Source organism: Glossina fuscipes, unplaced genomic scaffold (genome assembly GCF_014805625.2).
Source record: "Glossina fuscipes isolate IAEA_lab_2018 unplaced genomic scaffold, Yale_Gfus_2 147, whole genome shotgun sequence".
Taxonomy (NCBI): domain Eukaryota; kingdom Metazoa; phylum Arthropoda; class Insecta; order Diptera; family Glossinidae; genus Glossina; species Glossina fuscipes.
The window spans coordinates 3,563,239-3,586,801 of NW_023998490.1; the positions used below are offsets into that span (position 1 = coordinate 3,563,239).

Below are 23,563 nucleotides of genomic sequence, written 5' to 3' on the forward strand. Positions count from 1 at the left end.
CGGTTTATGTAATGTTGACGGCACACGTACCTTTTGAACTTTCGTTACCAGTGTCGCATATACGCGAAGACCAAAGTTTACCTGAGCCAGCCGACAGACATATACGTGACGGATATTCACGGCAGGGCTATCACAAAAATTGTCTATGTGTAGCGCAGTGTCATTTATATCACCCCAGATGCATCCCACAAAAATAAATAACAATTGGTATCATATGTAAATAATAAGACGTCTGGGATGCGGTAGCGGTTTTTCCGCTAAGGCTCTGGTAGCATATTTGTCTGGCGACTATAAACGGAATGATTTCACTACTTTAAAAGCATATTAACTGGAAAAAGTTGTGCTTGTATTTTGAGAGTTTGTTAACTATAGGGTACGATAACAAAAAGTGTACTTGTTTTACACTCCATGTAGGCAACGTTTTGTGAGCTGTATGGCAGCAGACGGCGTTCTGCCGAAAATAAACACACAGCGTTAATTTAATTAAATAAGTAAAAGTATTACAGGCATATAAGGCCTGCCGTTAAGGACGCTACATAACTTTACCTAATACTTATTAAAATATTATAAATTATCCCATTTTTCCACTTAAGATTGACCACATCTTCTTTTGCCCTATGATGGCATAATTTTCATGAAAACCCTTATGTAGGATAAAAACAAAGAAATGAGCTTACGTGGTCCAAATTTCGTGCAAATTAATTTACATGTCGAACCATTATTTTCTATAAAATAGTAAAAAGGAGACTGCGTTGCCATACAACGGTCAGTTTGTTGTAGAAACGGTTAGATGCGAAAATGGTCGAAAAGTTGACACTATCCATTGAAGTTATTCACATCCACTTATTACGGCGAAATATTCAGCCAAAGCAGACGAGTAAGTAAGCACGGCGACTACCAAGTCAGTGTTCGCGATCTGAAGAGCGGTAGAGTTTTCTCTTTTCGTAGCTATAGTGCAGTAAGCTATAATGCACTTATCGATTGTGTATACGTCGACTAGGTTGCGCCCGCCACCTCCGAATTATTTTCTCTTTCTTTTCTTCTTTCTGACTATGACAGTGTTTTCGTGGGTGATTCGTCGTATTAAAAGAATAAAATACACAATAAAATTGTTTTTATTGAGAAATTTTGAAAAAAACGGTCTTTCAAATCGCGAGTTTTTCATAATAATTGATAAGAGTGACTGCAAGCATTTTGATTGATTTAATTAATTTTTGCCAGGCCTCTTCAAGCGAACCAGGTTTCGCCGAGTTATCTGATAAATGGCATTCTGTAAATTAAACACGAACGGCCAGACAAGCTTAAATTAATTCAGAAAATCATCCTGAATCAGTCGACATATCATCCCAGGCAGTCGGACAGACAAACAGACGGACAGATAAACAAAATTTAGACTAATTATGAAAATGCTTTTGAAAGGATCTATACAATAAAAGTTGAATCTGTCTTGCGTTTTTCTTGATGAATTCGTACAGACTTACAAAAATAAATTAACTTCGTTCGAGAACGCATTCAACCTCCGTAATCGTTGAATCAGCAGCGTTTTTATGAAAGTATGGTGCGTTACTACCTGCTTTGTGACGCCACAAAGTAGCACCAAGCTTACGCTTGTTGCGGTTAGAAGGATTTTTCGCCTATTTCCCATGCGCTATCGGACTCGGGCTATGCAGATGCAACAGTTTTGCTTCCTTTATATAACTAGGCAGAGGGAAATGCATCCAATCGCTCAGAATACATTTGCTTAGATTTTTGTCATGAATTTTCAATATTTTAATGCGGTGGGAAAATGTGTACCGATGCACATTTGAAAATCGCTTAGGGTTTCTTGTCAAATGTCGTCGCGATGACATTTTGTATGCAGTGAAATTGAAGATGGCACCTTTTTTTGAAGAGCCTAACGAAAAAAATTTAATAAAACCTCGGAATTCCATTGTTAGTTAAAACAGCTTAGAGTGTGTGAGTTAAGGCAAATTACAAATTGTGAGGATCAGAATGTCTTAAAACCTTTTTTTTTATCTAATGAGCGGATGGACTAAGCATCAACCCATACATTTGGTTAATTTAGATCATTTTTAAGTCTTATTTTTTCTTACTATCTTATAAACTATAGTCTAATGCAAGAGAAATCGAATCCATTTACAGCGTAGGGCTTCCTAACTGCTTAACATCGTGCAAGTGTCTTGATGCGCCAAATTTGAGGCCTACAGCTCAAGTTATTTTTATAAATTTTCAAGTTTTGTAATTTAATTCTTCTGACTTTGAGGACAAACTGCTAAGCGTTCTCCGAGGGGATCATCGGATGTTGTCTATGGAATGGTAAAATAATTCATGTGTATAGTCAAGTCAAGCAGTATAGTAGGCGCGTATGTTATACACAAATATTTCATAATAAAGAATTGAATTAATTTTTTTTTTTGTTTCATGCATGTGTTGGTAAGGAATTGTACAATACTTCCTCAATTGCACGTAACTAATAATTAATTTTTAATAATTTCGAAATATTAGATAGAAAACAAGTTGCTTCCAATCACGATGTCACGGTTCTTTGGTTTCAAAAAAAAAACGTTTTTTCTTTCTTCTGATTTATCAATAAAACAAACAAACACAAACTAATACCTGGTGCATACATCAAGAAAGCTGTGCATGGCTTTGGGCGAATTTTTTACATCAAATGATCATGTAAATTGAATTTAATGGATTTTTGTATATAATATGCACTTTTTGTTTTTTTTTTTTTATAATAATAATCTTGGATATAATACAAGCAAAAAACGTATCCCTTCGCCATCCAAGTCAAAAGAAATCACATAAAATGCATGAATTTTATGAATGCCATTAATGGTATATGGACTACACTAATTGCAATCAGCTTTCGCGTAGTAATACCTGAGAATGGTCCTGTGGTCGAAGTAATATGTATGTAGGTAGTAGTTTTAATATGTAACTGCTATGGATGACTAATCATGCATGCTGTTGGTATGGGCAAGTAGTATCTCTAAAAGATTTCTACGTTCAGCTCGTATAGCACAAAAAAAGAGCCCATTCAACTCAAAAATAAACATATATTGGCTTGACGTATACCACATCACTCTTGGTCGATTACTTTCTAAAACTCTAGTATAAAGGATTCCTCTATGGAATCTGGAAATACTTCAGAGTGATTTTTGCTGAAAAGGGCTTTACTTTCAGTTAGCCTTTAAGTAAAATTTTCAGATAGACAGTTTCGGCCTCCATTAAAATAAATGCCCGAAGAGCCGGTGTAAACAAACCAAAAAAAATCTTTTGACTACAGATTTATAACAATTACAACGTAATATATTAAAATTACAATGCTAACAGATAACGCAAATGCAAATTAAACAATAAAATTATGTAAACTAATTATGCTACTGTACTGCACTGTAACATGTTTCACTGTCAATAGAAAGCGAAGAGACCGACCATCTTTCTTGTGGCGATAGTGTTCGTTCTCAATCGCTTAATCCCTTTACGGGAAACTGGTGACAAGTGATGTCATCCACAACTATTATATTTTTATTGCTTTACGGCATACCTTTATTCATTCTATATATTAATGAACTCCCGTCGCCCCATACAAAGAGGGCTAATAAATATTTTTACTCACTGCACCACCATCACTAACCAAGCAAACATCTGTGAACAACTTTCGATAAAAACGAGAAAAAAATTGCTTACAGCCAAGTGGTTTTATGAATATATATTGCACATATATACATATAAATGTGTACACACATGTATATATATGTTCTCGTCTTAAAACTGGTTGTAACATTACTGGTCACATGAATTTTGGCAATTTTGTTTTTTTGTTAAAAGAAAAATTTTAATGAAAATTTTATATAAACTGTTTACAGCTTTTGCTCTAAATGTCGTTGTTATTATTGTTAATTTTGTAAATAACGTTTAGCTCTCCATAATACTTTTATCACCATCTTTTGGGTAGTTCTAACTTCACATATTCATCTCTTAGTAATTAGAGTGTACTAATTGATCATTTCATTTGTAATGTAAGGGTAGAAGATAATCGCAAAAGTTAAGTCTTAAGCAAAATAATATTGTTTCCCGATAATTTATCTTTGCAACAAGCCTGTCATGACTCAACTTCTCTTGCGTATGCTCTTTTTCCCTTATCAAATGTTTTTCCTGCTTTCACCGTAAAATAAAAAAATTTTTTTTATATATATTGCTATTATTCTTATTTTTCATAAGAGTGTTCACCAGAGAGTTTAAACGTAACCACAATAAATTTATTCTTGAAATCATTATTCTAGATAATTTTTCGTTGCAAAATAGTAAAAATCAAAATTTTGTTGCCATATTGACACTTACTTTCGTTAAGAACCTTTATGTGGGATAAGCAAGATACAAATTTTATTCTATTTTATTATTCATCCTAGCCTCTTTTGATCGTTCATTATCTGCTTCGGTCATTTTCTATTACACTTAATTATATATAAGAATTAAGGCACGTTTCAACCATTACTTTGAATGCGCATAAAACATAATTTCAATTACGTTAGAATAGCTCCGAAAGTCTCAGAATCTTGGACGCTATGTTTGTCTTTGGTCAAGCCTCTTATGTCTCAAATATTTAATTGTAATCGATATTTTTACAATGTTAAATGCTTGTGGCTATGCGATTGTCAATGTACGTTTATGTAAGTCATGTCCATGAAACTTTTGTTTGGGTTCTTATATCTTACATCAAAGATTACGTAAATATATAAAAGACTCTGTTTAAGTTTCATTGAAAAACTTTGTCTTGCCTGCTTTCAATAAAAAAATAATTTAGAAGGAATTTAAAATAAAAGCGAAAATTTCCAAAATATTTTGAATCAATAATTTATGACCTATAGAGGAATTTTGATGTATTTGTTTTCCGTTTACAACTCAACAACAAATGCTTAACGAGAACAAGTTTGTTACTTAAGTCTTTTGTGTCAAGTGAATACATGCGTGTATATGGCGTTTAGAAAAGTATTATTAAAGAAAAACGCCTTCTTTTGCCGTTAAGCAGTTAAAAATATTTCATAATTTATTTGTTATATAGAAAATACATGGAAATTTGCAACTACAGACGCACACACTTATACGCAAACACAGGACTTTTGTCAATAATAAATAATGGAAAATTGATGTACAAAAGACAAGACATTTACTTATTGACTGTCGAAATTTGTCCGGATGGCAGAAAACGAAAAAAAAAAAAAGAAGCAGAGATGGTTTACGCTTATGTTTTATTATTATTTTAAAAAATTGTTTGATGACTAAAACCATTAGAGCGAACAAATATTTTTCAGAAGACTTCAAGCGTTGGCAACTTGGCTCAACTATATACAACCATAACCGTTGTTAATATAATTTTTGATTACATCATAGCTCTAAGCTTATTTACTGGTATTCATATATCTGCAAATACTCAGTTTACATACACACACACACACACACACACACACACACTCGTAGGTAATTGGAAAAGCGTTGAAGAGAAAGAAACAATTCAACTTGCTTAAATATTATTTACGTCATAAATGTTGTAAATAAGGAAAATTATTTAACAAACAACAATAACCACAATAGCAGCAATAACAACAACGAAGACACAAACATTTCTTAATGATTTTCTAGCTTTCATTGTATTTTGCAAGCGGAGAAACGTAAGCAATGAAAACTTCGAACATTTTGCAAATAAGACTGACCGACTAACTCGCTCACTGACTTAATCACTCACTGTCGAGAGTCAGGCGTCAGTCATGACGAGTAAAATTGCCTGTAATTTAAAACCATTAGTGTTGGGAAAGAAAGCTATTATTATTTATTTTGATTTTGATGCAATTGAAATCAGCGTTCGATTACAAAAAGAAATTTAAAGCTTTTCTTACGCATAAACTAGACTTTAAAGAAAACAATTAAAAAAATTATTTTTTACTCTACCAATAAGCTGTCAAAATATTACTTGGAATGCCTTTCAGGCAGTTTAGTTTCAATGCTTTAAGGCGATTACAATCAATCGCTTGCTTAATGAGAGGCATTTGTTGTCATACAATGAGTTAGTCTATAGTTTATGTAATACTTAGTACCATTTCCTTCGTTAAACTATAAAAGTATATGAAATATATTAGTACTTTTAAATAACAAACTAGAGAAGAAAGGAAGAAATGCAAGAAAATTATGTTCCCCTCAAAACTAGTCTCGCTGAGCAAAAATATAATTTCTTCATTGGGGTTTCTCGATTTTACCTATGGAAAGGCAAATTTAATACTGTCTGATTACCACATCAAAGAAAATATAAACTTCAATTTCCATATAATCTTTCGTATATCCACTTACATCGCTTGCGTTCAAATTGACATATCCTCATAGTTCGTACTCCTTTGACACCGTTCCAAGTCTTGGTCAACGTGAATGGCGGTCTATCTGTTTATTTGTCGATTGACCTGAGAAGTTTTCCCTTCCTTGTCAGGCTAACTTAAGAAATCAGCTTAAGCGATTCATATCCCATGTATCGCTCGTGTCGTAAGCGATAAACCTTCCACATAACGGAGTCACCGGAGGGTCATCTAACTACCCGGCACTCACATAGATTCAATTGCTGGTGCACTTTCTCCAACTCCAACGGTCTGTTGGGGTTTCTCAAGCCTTTTCTTTAGAATGTCGAGCGACTCGGGTTTGAGAGGAGGCTATCACGGCATCCGCGTTCGATATATCTTTCTCATTGTCATTTGAAAAGCTGTGCTCATAGCTTTAGCAGGGGTCGCACTGTGGAATTGCATTGCAGCAGGGTTTGTTGATCCAAATGGCTTTGCCGTAATCGGAAGTGGCCCCACACCATGTTGACTGGGATTTGGGATATTAAAAGAATGGCCTAACGATGGGCGGCAGACGGAACGGGATTGCTCCACCCTGCTTCCTACGCAGACGCTATGGATACTTACTACAAACAATTATACATATTAGAATCACACAACACTCGATCTTGTACTTGTCAGCCCGTCTGTTTGTATTCTCAAAATAGCAAAATTTGCAATAAAAAGTAGAAATTTCGCGAAAAAAATAATAATTTAAAACAAACATTTGGTTGAATAGATATTTCATAGGAAAACAACGACAACGATCGGTTAAAGAACACTTCCACGAAAGTTCAGTTTCATATTTCAGTTATGTATGATCTCAAGACAGAACTTTTAAACGAAGCATTCTAAACCTTTTGTTCTGTCTGCTCTCTCTGCACAATTAATTTTTCCTTATTATAAGGATTACTCTTAATTCATGACCAATACAAACACACGTATAATTGTAAGCAAAATTTTCCGATCTTTATTCAAACTATACTTGTGTACCTCTCACTTCTTCAGGAAAACGAAAGTAAAAAATGATGCAAAAAAAAAAAAAAAAAAAAAATTAATTACAATTTATTGCTTTTTATACCGGTTTTCTGTTTGATCGATATATTCGGTTGGTTGTATTAAGCATATGCTCACAATAATTGCAACATAGGTTTCCCAATTGAATCAAAATTGATTAAATGTAATTGGTTAAGTGTAAAACGCAGGAAAGCGAAAAATAAAAACTCGCTTTAGACTTGAACTGAAATTTTATTTATTCCCACTTACCATTTAACGTTTTTAGTAAATCTTTAAGAGGTATTCGAGAAATCCTACGAAATAGAAGTTATTGTCTTTAAATATAATCTTTTAAAAACTATTCCGTTCAAGATATATAATGTACTTTGAAATACGTATCGTAAAATCTATATCGTGAAGGTTCTCTCCAAAGCAAATTCCACAATGAAGACACTCTACATTTTTTTTATATCAGTGTTAAGTATAAAAATATAATTATAAAATGAAAAAACAACTTTAGGGAGCGAATTTTGATAAGTGGCGTTTAGCCTGCAGGCAGATCAACTATTTGTTACGCGTAGGAGTACCTAGAGAGGGAAACACTGAGAGGCAGAGAAGGACAGTCGACGGTATCAAGTCATTAATACTTTGTGCCATGTGTATGTCTATGTTTGTAAACTAAACCACAAACGGGATAATGTAATTAATGTATTTCTATCTGGTAGTGGCGGGGACAAAAGTGCATTTTGCGGAATTAATTTAAAAATAATTGCATTATTAAATGCGAGTCAAGTTATATTCGTTAAGGGGTCTATAATTTATATAAATAGTACTCATATAGCACGACCTACTTGCATGCGTGGAAGTGCTGACAATGCTTTCGAGAATTTACGTAATAAATCGAGATAGAGCACTTTGTCTCCTCTTTCGAATAAAATGAAATATTTACTTTATCACTAAATGGGCAATTAGTAGATAAATAAAAAAGATTGCATTTTTTGTATCCTCTGTAGGTCTTCTCTAACTATTTGAAATAAATGAATGATTATAAGTCACATCCCTAACTTAATAAATTCGGTCCGCTTCTAATAATGATTTTGAATGATGAAACTTGATAAAGTCACGTCAGGCCACATTAAAGACTTTATGTGATAAGAATAAGGCATTAGAAGTTTAAAATTTGAACGAAGCAACGAAGACAGTTAAATACCGTACACCATACATTACAAACTTGACAAGAATTATACCTTGTCTTCCTATAAAGATTTACATTTCATAAAAATCGGAATTACTTATTAAAGTTAATTATTTTCCAAGGAAACGAGAACACATGATATTAGAAGGATTCCGTAAAGTAGACGGATATTAATAGGCATTGTACAGTCTGTTTTCATGTCAAATGGCTATTCGTGACTAAATACTAGAGATTAAAGATTTTGTTGCCTTATGCAGACGTATTTTCCCCAAGAGAGTTTATGTCCACGTGAATAGCCGAGAAGGTAAGAATCGCTACCTATATGCCTAATATAAAGACGTACTGTTTTGCAAGAAAGTTTATGTCTACCGGGCAGGTAATGGTATCGCTGACTAGCAATCCAATGTACGCAGGTTCAAATCTCAAGTACAGCCGCTAGAATTTACTGTGGCGGTAGCTACAATGAGTGCGCAATCGTTAAATGAATAACACTTATCGGCGGGCACATACCCGCTAGGCTGTGCACCCCATCTACCTGCATTTTTCTCTCTCCTCATTTTTTGCTGACCATCAAAAATAGGGAATATCTCTCGAGCAATTGGCCACATTTTAAAAAAAAAGTATGGGAGACGGTTTAAAACACGATCCCTTGCCCATCAAAAATTGGCTTAATATAGCAAGATATTAATATTCATCGATGTTTGTCGAGAAATAAAAAAAAAAGCAAATTTATTTTGTATAGAGACGTTATTCCTTTTCTGTAGTGTTTGGGCCAAAATATATTCATTTATTCATTTACCTCATTTCATCAAAATACCTTAAAAATTGTGACCTGTAGTTTGAATGGCCTATTACATGGATAGAGATTAGTTAAAGACGACGGTTGAATTAGGAAAAGGTGTTTACACTCCTTCAATAGCATACCGGACAATCGATTAAAATTAATCAATTAGCTGTCATTGACGAGTATATTCGTTATGCAGAAACAGTAATAACGCTAATGTCGCGTGGAACGTATACTCCACTCCTATGCTGCACAATTTAAGTGCGCATTTTTTAAAGAGGTCGCGACAGCTAACTAGTTTATATGCTCTTAGGACAAGTAGTGTATAAAAAGATTTATATTGCTTGATGATATTGCACTTATGATCGGCCTTTCATGTACTTGTTGAGCTGTTTAGAAATTGAGGTATTTGAAAGTAAATCAACGCAAGGCACAACTTCATAAGCCGCACCAGAAGCTGTGCAACCGCTTAGGGGGTCCGTAGAGGATTACGATTTCATCATGATTACCGTAAAGAGATATAATGTACGTTTTGCGTTTATATAAGCATTTTTGGTCAATTTTGGCTACCCGTAATCGGTCGACTTTAAAATTTTGCATATTTCGTATGGAAGATTAAAACAATTTCATATCTTTCCTTTTGAATTCGCCATGCCGACCTTTGGTTTCTTGATGAGCGATGCTTGTTCTTCCTCACATTTTCATATTTTTATCGATTATGATTACATTGTAGGGCTCAGCCGGTAAAATATTATAAAATAAATGAAATGATCCATGATCCTAAAGATGGCCAACAAATAGTACGAATTATTTTTAGTCGAGATAACAATCTCCACGAAGTTGAAAAGGCCGGTACGGAAACTGAGAATTTTCTGGGAAAATGGAATAAATTCTAATATCATACATGAAGAGATTTTTTTTTATCGTTTGATAATGCAACTATGCACACAAGATTCAGAAAAAAACTTTTGGGTTAAACGAAGCGATTTCATTCTAGTGGAACCAATCGAAGAGGGCGATAAAGTTAAAGCAGAGATTTGTAAGATCTTAACAGCCGAACATATCAAGGAATATATCAAGGCCAGAATGCTTTAAGAGGGATGACAAGGAATGCACGTTACGCAAGTAATTATGTTAAAGAAAGTTGTGATGAAAACGTAGAGGAATTGGAAGAAAAATTCAGTGGACCCTGTCATTTATCTCCGAATAGAAATCGCCGAAGGCTTTTAGCAGCATTTGAAGATGAACGGACTGCTTCCATGGTATTAGGCAATGTATTTACTCGCACCGGCAGCTTAGAAAACTCTCTCAACAAACAAGAAAAAAAGAACATGTGGTGGAATACGTTAACCAGGCCAGACATTTCATTAGCGATATTTCCGCAATCAACTCTCGAGAAATAATATAAGTATCAGCTGTGCGGACACCCATTGTGTGGGCATGGCTGATTATTTCCATTTTTGCAAAGAGTAAAAAGTAGAGTAGATGTGGAATATTTCAGCCTTCGATATTTAATAATTTCTAAGTAACGAGTTTTTGAGAAAAAAAAGAAAGATGCTTTCAGTTTGTACTTCACTGCGGACCTCTACCCTGACCAATTTAGACCGCCTTTGAATGCCAACTTGATTCCAATGTTTCTATCAAATTTGAAGTCGATATCCTCATTTTTGCGACCAAGAGAATGCCAGCAGCAAATAACACACAGGCGAACAGACGGACGGACATAGCTTAATCAAATTAGAATTTCACGCCGACCGCGACTATATACACTGTATAGGGTCTCTGAAACTTCTTTTTGAAGAAAAACTAGACGGGTATACCCCTACCCTTCACCAGTGGTGGGTATAAAAAAAATCAACCCGCAAAACAATCTTGAAATAATGATTTAAAAATATAATAGGAACCAGTGATGACTTTCTGCGGGGCGTATGAAAAGAAAATCGTAATGCATTTAAATTGACTCCGATTTGTTTCTAAATATAAATAAAATTGTAATCAGAAATTATGGGTATTAAGTATATGTAAACAGTGCTTACCTAGAAATTTCTGAGATATGGTGTTGTTAGGAAGATATACAAGCAAAACCCGCAAAAATTATATGCGGCTGCGGTTGAATCTTCCCAGTCTCACCTATATATAAAGGGGGTTTAAGAAACAGGCTTGCTTAATACAATAAAATATCATTTTTCCATATATCCTATATGAAGCCTTATTTTTCATCAAAACCTATAGTTGAAAATGTATTTGCCTAAAAATTGCCAACATACGAGAGTAAGCGTATATGTTTGTTTACACTTCTCAATAGTTGAAAAGGTATTTGTATTGCCAATATGTGTCACATAATTAAAAATTCCATACTCTCACATAATTAAAAATTCCATACTCCCACATAATTCAAAATTCCATACTCTCACTTCCACTACGCTCAGAGAAAGACAACTTTCAAGAGATGGGAAGACGTACTTACTCATTCTAAACTTAAAATTCAAAATATATATACGAATGCGAAATACAGACTAGCTTTTTCAATTGCTCTCAGATGTGACCGAATTCGGACTCGCTTTTTCAATTCGACAAGTGGTCAATAAATATAACTGTTTACAACTGTTTACAACTGTTTAAGACTGTTTAATGACATTTTATACACTTTCGATCCGGAATTTCGCTATTTTTTCTTTTTGTTTATTCTTTTCATCAGCTGTTTCTAGAGGAATTGCATTGGTTTTTGGAGAAATGCGAACTTGGCAGCACGACATCAGCAAAATATGTTTATCTTTTTATTGTTGTACCGCATTTATGTTGGGAACAATTTGATAAACTTTCTGCGGATATATAAGCCACATATGTCTGGGCTCATTCGATATCTCAAAAACAAAAGTTAATCCCAGATCACTATTTCATTTAAAGTGAAGTGGACAACCAGCAATTTGCGACTCTCTTAAACTGTCCGCTAGTTAAATAGATGCAGGTACTTTCTTCAAAGATACTTTCACGTCCTGATATCTTTGAAAAATGTAATAGAAACGTATTCAGCAAACGAGTGGATTTTTATTCCACGTTATAATTCACCAATTCAAAGGGCAACTTCTCTTGAAATAAAGTAAATGCTCAACGCTGCTATCATTGTACTAAACCAAGCTAAATGGTATTGTTGAACTAAGGTTTATTTATCTTACTAAGGAATTCCAGCTAATGCCGTGAGATGTTATGTTATTGCATCCAAGATGGGACGATGACTGCCAGATCATCAATTCTAAAATATATAAACCAAGAATTTTCATTTTCATAAAAGGCCAAAATAAGCTTATGCCAGAAATGACCTTCGTTCAAAAGTAAAAAGAGTGTGCAAGGTCGTTTAAAACTATTCAGTAGTATCGTACAGGAGCCAAAACAAGTTGGCGAATATGCACTAGGCGACAATCGTCAATAAAATTTAATAAAGTAAGTAAATAGTGATTGTCACCAAATGCTTGGTTTGACTTACCTGGGCACTGATTACATATGTCTTTTAGTTAACTAGATCTCATTTAGAAGGCGTACCTGGAAAGCCTTTTGTTGTGAGTTATGTAAGGCTTCCGTCACTCGAAATTTATTTACAATGCTTTGACTGACTATATTTATTTCGGAAGAACTGTCTCTAACATGGTTGTATTAGTCGAGCTCTTATTCTGTTTCCATGCTTTCATTCATGTTTGCTATGAACTCGAACCTTTGCTTCTCGTATTGTTCGAGAAACGTATGCGCATTCGAACTCGGTACAGATCTCATCTTCTTGGCTGTCCAGTAACCAGTAATTTTGGGAAAAAAATTTGAACTTTTTAGTATTTCGTTGACAAATAGCGTTTTGATAGGTTACACAAAGATGGAAAATTTGTGAGGAAAGTGAGCACTTATTCAACCTCTTCCCCTGTAAGCAACATCCAATTTTTAATATTTTGTGATGAAAAGTGCAACAAAATTATGATTTGATATAAATAGGTTTACTGTGCTAGGCCACGACTATCAAAGCCTATTTTCGAAAGCCCTCTCAAATAAAGATTCCCTCGAGAAGAAACTTGTGTGAATTAGTGTAGAGTGTTCACTCATGCTTAAGGGTTGGTCTTGTCTTGCACGAATATAACGTGTTATTTATTTATTTATTTATTTATTCATTTATTCCACTTATACTAGAAACTCAACTATACAAATAACAGTCGAGTTCAATTGGCTCTTAATGCAAAACTTATATTAATTAATAATAAAATTTAGTATAAGTACAATAAAACAAATAAGAAGAAAAAAAAAGAAAAAGAAAAAGAAAAAAGAAAAAAAGCATGTACACTATCAGCATGGGGACACACTTACAACCGGTACAGAACCAAATTGCAAAGGAACCCCTAAACCATCGCAAACATGCATAAGTCTGGCAACCGATAATAATTAACAATAATTCATTTTCGAATCGTAACGACTTTTTAAGGTTAAAATCTAGTTTAAGTACGACATAGGTAAATCGCACATATTAAGCAATGTTGCTTTAATGGACTTTAAAGAGTCCGATAACGAGAATAAGTGGTAGACGTCATTTAGGTTCTTGCAAACAACTCTGAACGGGGTAAGCAGCTCGTAATTATATTTACATTGACTCAGCTTAATCAAGATAAAGTGCCTAGAGGAGCGGTTATGGACATTAAAGCTTATTTCACCAAGTAAGGAAGGCGAGTCAGTGGCACCATTTATTACTTTAATTAGAAAGGAAACGCCAAGAACAAATCTACGTTTCTCAAGACATGGTAGGGACAGCAGAAGCAACCTATTTTCATACGGAGGAGGAGAGGCAACCGGATTCCAACCCAAATTTCTAAGGGCAAACAGCAAGAATTGCTTTTGAACAGATTCGATTGAATCTACGTAGCACCTATATGAAGGAGACCACACAACTGAGGCATACTCGAGTATGGGTCTAACCTAACACATGTACAGTCTTTTCGTAATGTAGGGATCATCAAGCTCTTTGGACCACCTTTTTGTAAAACCAAGCGCGGACCTAGCTTTGCGAATCGAGAACTCAATATGCAAGTTAAAACGTAACCTATGGTCAAATAGAACGCCTAAATCTGTGATCGAATCGACATCCTCCAACTTATGCGAATCTATGAAATACTGAGTAATGAATGACTTTCTTCTTGAGAATGAAAGCTTCTTACATTTACTCAGATTTAGTTTCAGCAGATTCAAAGAGCACCATGCAACAAAATTATCCAAATCACCTTGAAGCTGATGTGATTGCGATTCAACAGAGAAGGAAGAAAACGGTTTCACATCATCAGCATACATTAAGATCTGGCTGGAATTAACCACCGATGGGAGATCGTTAATGTATAAACTAAATAAAATGGGACCTAAGTGATTTCCTTGAGGTACGCCAGACGTAACGGGGAATTCATCCGAGGTGATGAAGTTAAACAAAACCCTGAAGGATCTATTGTGCAGATAAAAGCTTATCCATTTCACTAAGTAGGGTGGGAAACCAGAGGCTTGGAGTTTAAAGATAAGTAGTCTATGGTTAACCATATCAAATGCTTTGCTTAAATCAGTGTAAATAACATCCGTGCGAGAGCCACTAGAAAAAGTTATTATTGTAACAATCGGTTGTAAATATTTGCTTAGGTCAAATGATTGATTAGACGTTCACATCAAATATAAAAATAAAAACATTAAGGGTAAGTAGTTGATTTTTTTTTATGTCGCCTATATTCGAGGGCGCAAGGGGGTAAGGAAGGTACAGAAGGATGATAGGAAGAGTATGGTTTGTGTTCGTTTGATTCAACCGTGGACACATCAGGAAAAGACCACTGTTGATATATTGTTCGAAAGGCGTGCAGTATGATTTTAGAAAGTCGAGACGCAGTAGTGCGTCGTACGTACGACATGTAGACAATTCCAGAAAGAAAGGATGGGAATATTGAGAGAGACTTCTTATCCTCTTAAAGAAACGCATTTCTGGACAAATCACTTTTATCTGAGCAGGTATTTTTTTTTTATGTATATTTGACCACTCACTCGTTTTGTATTCGTGTAATAGGGCGATAGGTTGGAAAGAAGGGAGGGGAAATGAAGGAGATGGCCAATTCGGCTTCTACCTACAATCACTATAACTACGACGAAAGTAAACTCTACCGCATTGAGATTTAAACTCGCAAACGTTGACTCGATACTCGCGAGTCTACCAAAGTTGCCATTTTGTTCTATTTTTCTATACGACGTTACAGAATGAATTTTACAAAGGTACAATAACATGATTAAGCTCGTTATTTTACACTTTGGATTAGATGTAGAAGTGTAACTAAGTAAATCGCATTTCAGTATGGCATTTGTTTCCGTTATAATGAACTAGTCGATAGAACTCAGTAAAGAGTTCTTTTAACTTGAAGAAAATTTACGAGTGGAAACTTAGTTAATATCTTACCTGATAACATGTAATTTGCTTACGAAAATCACTTCAACATTTTTTCTTATCCTTTAAAGTTTCTCATTTTTTTTGTGAACAGCGTATGTGTCTTAGCACAATAAGATAGTCTTAGAAGTTGTTGATTAGATAGTCGTACAATAGTTGTTGAAAATTGCGCAAATAATTTTATATTTAACTTATAGACAACTAGAATAAAGAAAATTTTCTATCAAATATCTAAGATACGTTGTTTCTTGTCCTGATCTGAAAGAAAAAGCCATGTACGTCTATTTATAAAAAATAACTTTCATCTCCTACACCCATCAACGAGCTACTACTGATTTGTCATTCTATCTATATTTCCAGTGATGAAATTTTTCGAAACCATAAGAGAGTATATATATATAAGAGAGATTATATAGTAGATCTGATCGTTTAAGAAACTTCACACTAAAAAAACTCGAATACAGAAAAAATAATTGCAGTGATTTTCTCATGGAAGGGTTATATTTCGATCTTTGCTTTTGGATATTAGTGCTACTTCGTTTGGGGATGTAATTCAGAAATCGTCTCACGTGAAAATTGCAAAATGTAATGAACTTCTAGGTATGTCTTATAATTCTCACTGTAAAAACATGCAAATGTCCTCAAGGCATGTGTACAGCGAAAAGGTCTTTATTCTATGAAAACTCGGCGTAGATATTATAAAATTCAGCCCAAGTCGAATATATTTTTATTCCTTAATAATAATATATTTTTGTTGCATATTGTTAGTGCTCTAAAAATGAATAAACAAACCTTTCGAGCAAACATTGCGTTTCACTTTTCCATTTAATACGAATTTTTAAAAGAAATAATTAAAAATACCATAGGGACAACAGAGACTAGTGACTCGAGACACGGCCCACCATTAAATACCGTACAGCAATTCACTTAATGCAATTATTCATATAACAACTTTTAAAAGCGGAAATACTCGCAAAAGTGGTCTGATCCGGACCGAAGTCACGACAACGTAGCAAATTTCAACAAACACGAGGGACAAACGGATATGCAAGCTTAAATCGATTCAGCAGGCGTTTCTGAATTGCATAGTGAAAGGCGGGTCTATTTCAAGTCTTTGTGTGTGTTAAAACTTGAAAAGTTTTATATCCCCGTTTCATACTTGACATAGGCTACAGTAATGATAATAATACCATGCTTTTAAACATGAAAACATCCATCATTATTATTATTATTTTAATTTTAGACTAATGAAATGAATTCTTAGACTAAAAAAAAGACATTGAGCACTAGCAACACAGGCTATCGGCTCTAATTTAAATAAATGGATATTAGATAATAAGCTTAGTAGTATTAATAAAGTAAAATATTGAATTGATATTCTGTTCTGAAGCTGATTGTAGAATGTTCAAAGGGTTAATCGTTCCAAATGCAATACTTCTAGCCAAGGAAAAGTTGAGGCAGTCACAGAGAATGTGCTTTATAGTAAGAGTTTGTCCACAACAGCAGATTGGGGGAGAAGACTTCTTCAGGATCCATTGGTGAGTTGCAATTGTATGACCAAGGCGAATTCTCGAAAATGTTTGGATCTTGGTTTTCTCAACGTTTGTTGGATATAAAGGTGGAGTTAATTGAGGGTTAATGCAAGAGTAGTGTTGATGATGGTATTGTAAATTTCCTTCTGCAATTTTCTCTTTAACTTTTCTTCCAATGTATCTTTGAAGATCCAACTTTTCCATGACATCATCCATAATTAGAGGAGCAGAAGCAGCATCGATCAGCCTGCTCATTTCCCAGTAAACCGATGTGACTTGGTACCCATAACATTTTAATTTTTCCGTCGGGTGTAGTAATTATATTCCTTAATTTGTTGATGGTGCTCCATCTCGAAGTCGAAGGGTTCCGGGTAGCTTGTAATACAGACAAACTGTCAGTAACAATGACGGTTTTGAGTTTGTTTTCATGGGCAAGGTTGGCAGCGTGAAGGATAGCTCTGGCTTCCGTTGTGAAAGTTGAAGTACTTTCGTGAAATATGTAGTTGAGAAGAACCCGTCCTGTAGCATCTACCACCGCACAAGCAGGAGGCAGACCAGGAGATTTTGAGCCGTCTGTGTACAAAAGATTCCAACCAGTACTGTGCAATACTTGGGTTTTTTCAGCTATTAGATTCCTGAAGACGTAATTTGGAGTATCTTCTTTCTTGTGCATAGACAATGAGATGTCAAAAGAGCAGTCTTTCAAAATCTAGGGAGTTTAACACCAAAAGAACGGGAAATTTTTAAGGGAATGTTCAATTCCTTTGCGATGCACAAACAATGGTCAATTGCAGATGGTGACTTTGGAATTTTCTTCGCAATAATAATCTTTCTTACATCATCACCGAGAATGGATTTGTTTGAATTAAGAAGCTTAGGGACTATTTTAGCTTTTAACTCATACAGTCTATTTTCTAAGGTTGGGAGACCAGTTTCAATTATAATATTATTTATGGGCGTCGTCCGAAAAGCATAACAACTTGCTCTAACGGCTTGGTGATAGACCGGTTTAAGGATGTTGATATTAGATTTGCAACTATTGCCATAAATTATCAAAGCATAGTCAATCTTGCTTAACACAAGCATTTTGGTAAGATAAGCGATAGTGTTAATATGCGCATGGCTTCTCCAAGCAACGTACTGTATGAAATTTACCCTTGTGAAAAGGGAGTTTTTTAAACGAAGGCAGTGTGCTTTCCAACGATAATTGTTTGAAAACGTGAGCCCGAGAACATGGAGCGTCTGCACATTTAGTAATGGTAAGTCGTTAATATGCATCAGTAGGTTTCCTGCATCGCACATTTGTTTTCGACAAATGTGCATTTTTTTTGATTTTTGTATAGAGATTATAGCTCCTGACAAGTTTGCCCATGTGGAGATCTCACATGCAATAGATTCGAGGATGTTGATTGCTTTCGTGTTGTCTTTTTCTTTTGTAAAAATGTATACATCGTCCGCGTAGAGACAATGTTCCACTCTTGGTACACGGCAAAGAATTTCGCTAATTTCGTTGAAAGCGATCTGGAAAAGCGTGACAGAGAGAGGAGATACTTGCGGAATGCCATTCTTTAGCGGAAAGGAATCAGAAAGATAATTATTGATTCTAACTTTGAACCGCCGATGCGACATGAATGATTTGATGTAGTTGAAGAACTTGGGTCCAACATTCCATGATTTCAAGAGTCTTAAGATAACATGAAGACAAACTCTGTCAAATGCTTTTTCGAAATCAATTGAGAGAATTGTTACGTGATTTCGTTCGGAAATTGCTTTGCTTGTGAAATAATCAATATGTAACAGAGCGTCGATGCATCCTCTACCCCGCTTGAAACCAACTTGTTGCTTTGTTATCAGGTTCTTGGATTCAAGAAACCAAGATAATCTAGATGCCATAATCTTCTCTAATACCTTAGAGAGGCAAGGTAAAAGAGAAATTGGGCGATAATCTGATGCGATGGAGACATTTTTTGACTTTGGAATTGGAACGACTGTTGCCAGTTTCCACATGTAGGGTATATGGCCAGTCATAAATACCGTATTATATAGGTCCAGTAATTTCTTTTTACTAGACTTAGACATAGCACTGATCATTTGGTATGAGATGCGGTCTAGACCAGGTGTCTTCCCCTTCAAATTGAAGAAACAACTTCCAAGTTCTGAGGTAGGTACGCAATTTTCCAGGAACATGGCACATCTATCGATATTATTTGGAAGAGATATTGGAGTTCTTTTATTTTCAATGAAAGCACTGTAGAAGTTGCTGTCAGAGGAGTATTCGCACCACACTTTTCCAAAGTAATTAGAAATCTCATCTGCGTCAGTTAAAGTTCCATTGGGAGTGCAGATGGCAGAAATTTCGTTCAGGTTTGAAGTCCCATTAAGTCTGTTGATTTTGTTCCAGACAACTTTCATTGATGTATTTCTGTAAATTCGTCTCGAGAAAAGTTCGAAACTAAGTGCCTTTGATTTCCGTAATTCCTTCCTGAATAGAGCATTGGCCTTTTTGTATAATAACAAGTGATTCTGATCAGGACATCTCTTAAAGCGGTGCCATAGTTCCATTTTATTTTTCCTCAAAAACGAAAGCGTGTTGTTCCACCAAGGAACCCTAGCTCGTTTAAAAGAGGTGTTGGATTGAGGAATAGAAAGATGAGCAGCCGTGCGAATCGCTTTAGACATAATAGCAGCATCATGGTTGCAGTTCCCGTTAAATGGCTTTGAATTCAAAAATGACTCCACCTGTTTGGAGTAATTGATCCAATCCGCTTTATCTAGGAGGAATTTGGCCTGTTTTGCTGGAGTAGCAGAGGACGTTGAAAGTTTAAGATCGATTATGATTGGAAAGTGATCACTATTATGTAGATCATCAGAAATAGACCAGGACACCAAAGGAAGAAGTGATGGAGAGCAACATGTTAAATCAATTTGTGAAAAAGTACGATGAGTTGAGAAGTGCGTTGGTTTTCCATCATTTAAAACGCAAAGGTTGCTTTGAAAAAAGGCCTTTTCTAAAACAGTACCGCGAGTGTTGTTCACTGTTGAGCCCCAGATGGTATTCCAGCTGTTGAAATCGCCGCATATAATTAATGGGGGGGAAAGTACGGAGAATAAACTGTAGAGTTCTTGCTGAGAAAACGATTGCGAAGGTGGAATATAGAGCGAAAGCACTGTAAATTTTATATTTAACATTATTTGTATCGCTACGGCTTGTATATTTGAGCTTAAATTTATGCGTTTGTGAGGTATACTTGATTTTATAAAAACACCTACTCCTTGTTTGGAATATGAATTTTGATCAGCATTCGTGAAGTATCCAGTATATGATTTGGGTGGAATAGGATTAAAAGAGCTTCTACAATGGGTTTCTTGAAGCGATAAAAAGGTTGGATTAAAATCATTTATGAGTGTACGGAGTTCATCAAAATATTAATAAGTCCCTTAATGTTCCATTGTAGAATTTTAAAAACTTTATTTAATTGTAATGACATGTAAGCAGAGTGGACGGAGGGTTAAGTTGACATGTCAGCGTCTCCGTCGAGAAGGTCACTATAGGAATTTTTCGTGAATGATTTATTCTTACCAGCAGAATAATCTGTATTTAGGTGATTTGGTACATTTGAAGCGCAACGGGTTGGCGCACGTAAATAATTTGAAATTGAAGATTGATTAATGGATGAAAGAATCGATTCATTACACTTGTGTTTTGTTGAGTAAAGTTGAGAGCTGGAGATTCTGGAGAATTTGGTTTATTAGATTTTAGCATATGTGTTGTTGTTTTAATTTTTTCAATATTTGCAGTTGCTTTGGTTTTTTCTATATTATCTTTGACGGGTGATGTAACTGGTTTCGCAATATAATTTTTGGTTAATGGTGGAACAGGTTTTTCATTGGAAGCAGTTGGAGTTAAAGTCTTACTAGGCTCGATTTGCGAGGCAACAGCAGCGTAGGTATTACTTTTGCCAATTCCATGGGCTACAGATGGATTTCTATCCCGGCATGTGCGTCGCGCTTCGCCCATGCTACAGTAATTTTCTGTTTTGATATTTAGTATTTCACGCATCTGTACAAAACATGGGCATTGTTTGTCTAACGCTGAGTGTTGATCATTGCAATTTATGCAGAAACTACGGGTACAGCTTTCAATATGTGGAGGATGACCACAGTTAGCACAAGATGCAGCACTAGTGCATCTTTTTGCCGTATGACTCAGGCGTTGGCAATTTTTACACCTCATGTATAGTTCTACTTTACATTTATACCACGCCACATCAACTGTTCGCGGTAATCGATAGCGATTAAAATTTAAAATAATCCTTCCTGTAGGAGAGCGTGTTTTTCCGTCATCATTCAGTTTGGTAAATTTATATACTTCAGTCACTCCTTGATTGCCCATTTCGCGGACAATTTCATCTTCCGGCACATGGTTTAAGCAAGGGACATAAATTACGCCTCGAACCGAGTTAAGTTTCTCATGTAGTTTAGCTGAAATAGCACATAGATTAGCTAAAGAATTGGCCTTTATTAGTTTTTCGGTTGCGCGCGGGTTCCCAGCGAGGACCAGTAAATTCCCATCGCGTAGAATCGAGATCGAGTCGATGTATGTTGTAATGCTACATAGAGCTTTTTTTATAGCAAAAGGGCTAATTTGGGAAATTGTTATTCGAGCATCGGTTGAAGAAATAACAATATATTTTTTATCAATAGGGATTATATCGCTGATCGGCAACACCGGAAAATCTGATTTTTTACTTTTTTTTCTTTGGGGGGATGTATCACTTAATAGATAAAATCTATTCGGGTTTTTGTCTGGCGGCCCCGGGGCCATTATGCCTTATTGTTGTCTATTTATTATTATTTTTGAAATAACCACTTACTTGAAAAGGTTTGGGAACTGTGCAAGAAGGTTGGGAACTACTAAAGAAAAGTGTCAAATGTTTTCAATTTTTTTTTTTTTTTTATTTTGTTTTTTTGTTTTCTATTTTTTATTATATATAGACGAAACAAAAGCACATACGCGATATCCGCGTTAACCAGTTTTAGCAATAACACTGAAAAGACAGAAGTTAAATACACAAAAACACCGAAAACATCGAAACAATTGAAAAAACGCAGACAAATAGAAAACACGCACTACACTGAACACAAGTCGACTCGTCAACATGTTCGTGTCATTATAAATGCGCTCACCATTCAATTATTCATCGAAATGTACAACAAAGTAAATTTTACAATTTTACTTTTAATTTTCAAATTCAAAATGAAAATAAAAGAATTTCAAGCATTATAACACACACAACGGCATATCATTGGTATATTTTTTTATATTGCTGTGGAGGCTACGGATTCAAGAAAAAACATCGGAAAATGTGACTATTATTATATGTTTAAAAAAAAAAAATGAAGTCTACTTTTAGGATTATTCTTTATATGAAATCTTTCTATTCAAAAATAATTAGAGTAGTTATGACTTACCCGTCACACGATTACAATTGCAAAAGATAGGCAACAGATCACAATGAACTAATTGTAAGAATTGTAAGAAAAGAATACCTATTTCAAACTTAATACTGGAAAAGAATACTTATTTCGAACTTAATACTGGAAAAGAATACTTATTTGTTTGCCTTTTCCAATTTAATTCCCGCGCAGATGAAAAGTAAAAAAATTTGTCTCGTAATTCCAATAGACAGAGAGAAACGCAAGCTTAAACAAACGTTTATTATATGTATATTTTCTAACAGAGTAACTAGGCTCATTGTGAAATTTAACGCCGATCTACTTGTTTTTAGGAGTAGGAGATGGGCAGACAGATAAACAGACATTGCCTAAATTGATTCGGAATTTGATATTGATGAAGAATGTATATATTTTTATAGAATCGCTGAAGCTTCCTTTTCGCTGCTCCAAGCATTTTAACATAATTAACTTAATCGACCCTTTGATGATGAGCATAAAAATATGACACCTTTTTCATGTTACTGATCGGAGAAGACCGGCATTATTGTAATCATTATATAATTTGAATAGACCCTACAGAGGTTGAAGTGACTTATAATTTGTGTTGAGGATGTGAAAATCCATTAGACCAAGTAGAAAAGGCGAACTCCCATAGCCTTTCACTTACGTTTATCTTTCACCATTTTAGAGACAAAGCTCTAGCTCTAGCTAGCCGATAGCCCTAGATGCTAGTGCTTTAAGACTTTAGTCTTAGAATTTATTCTCTGGCTAAATTTATAATAATAATAATAATAA

The 23,563-nt window shown here is 34.9% G+C and overlaps 1 protein-coding gene across 1 annotated transcript in view; it reads left to right on the forward strand.

Annotated features, from left to right (window-relative positions):
* The window catches only part of LOC119641164 (putative fatty acyl-CoA reductase CG5065), a 39,069-nt gene that overhangs the window by 5,531 nt on the left and 9,975 nt on the right, over positions 1 to 23,563 (forward strand). The gene's annotated exons all lie outside the window — the stretch shown is intronic.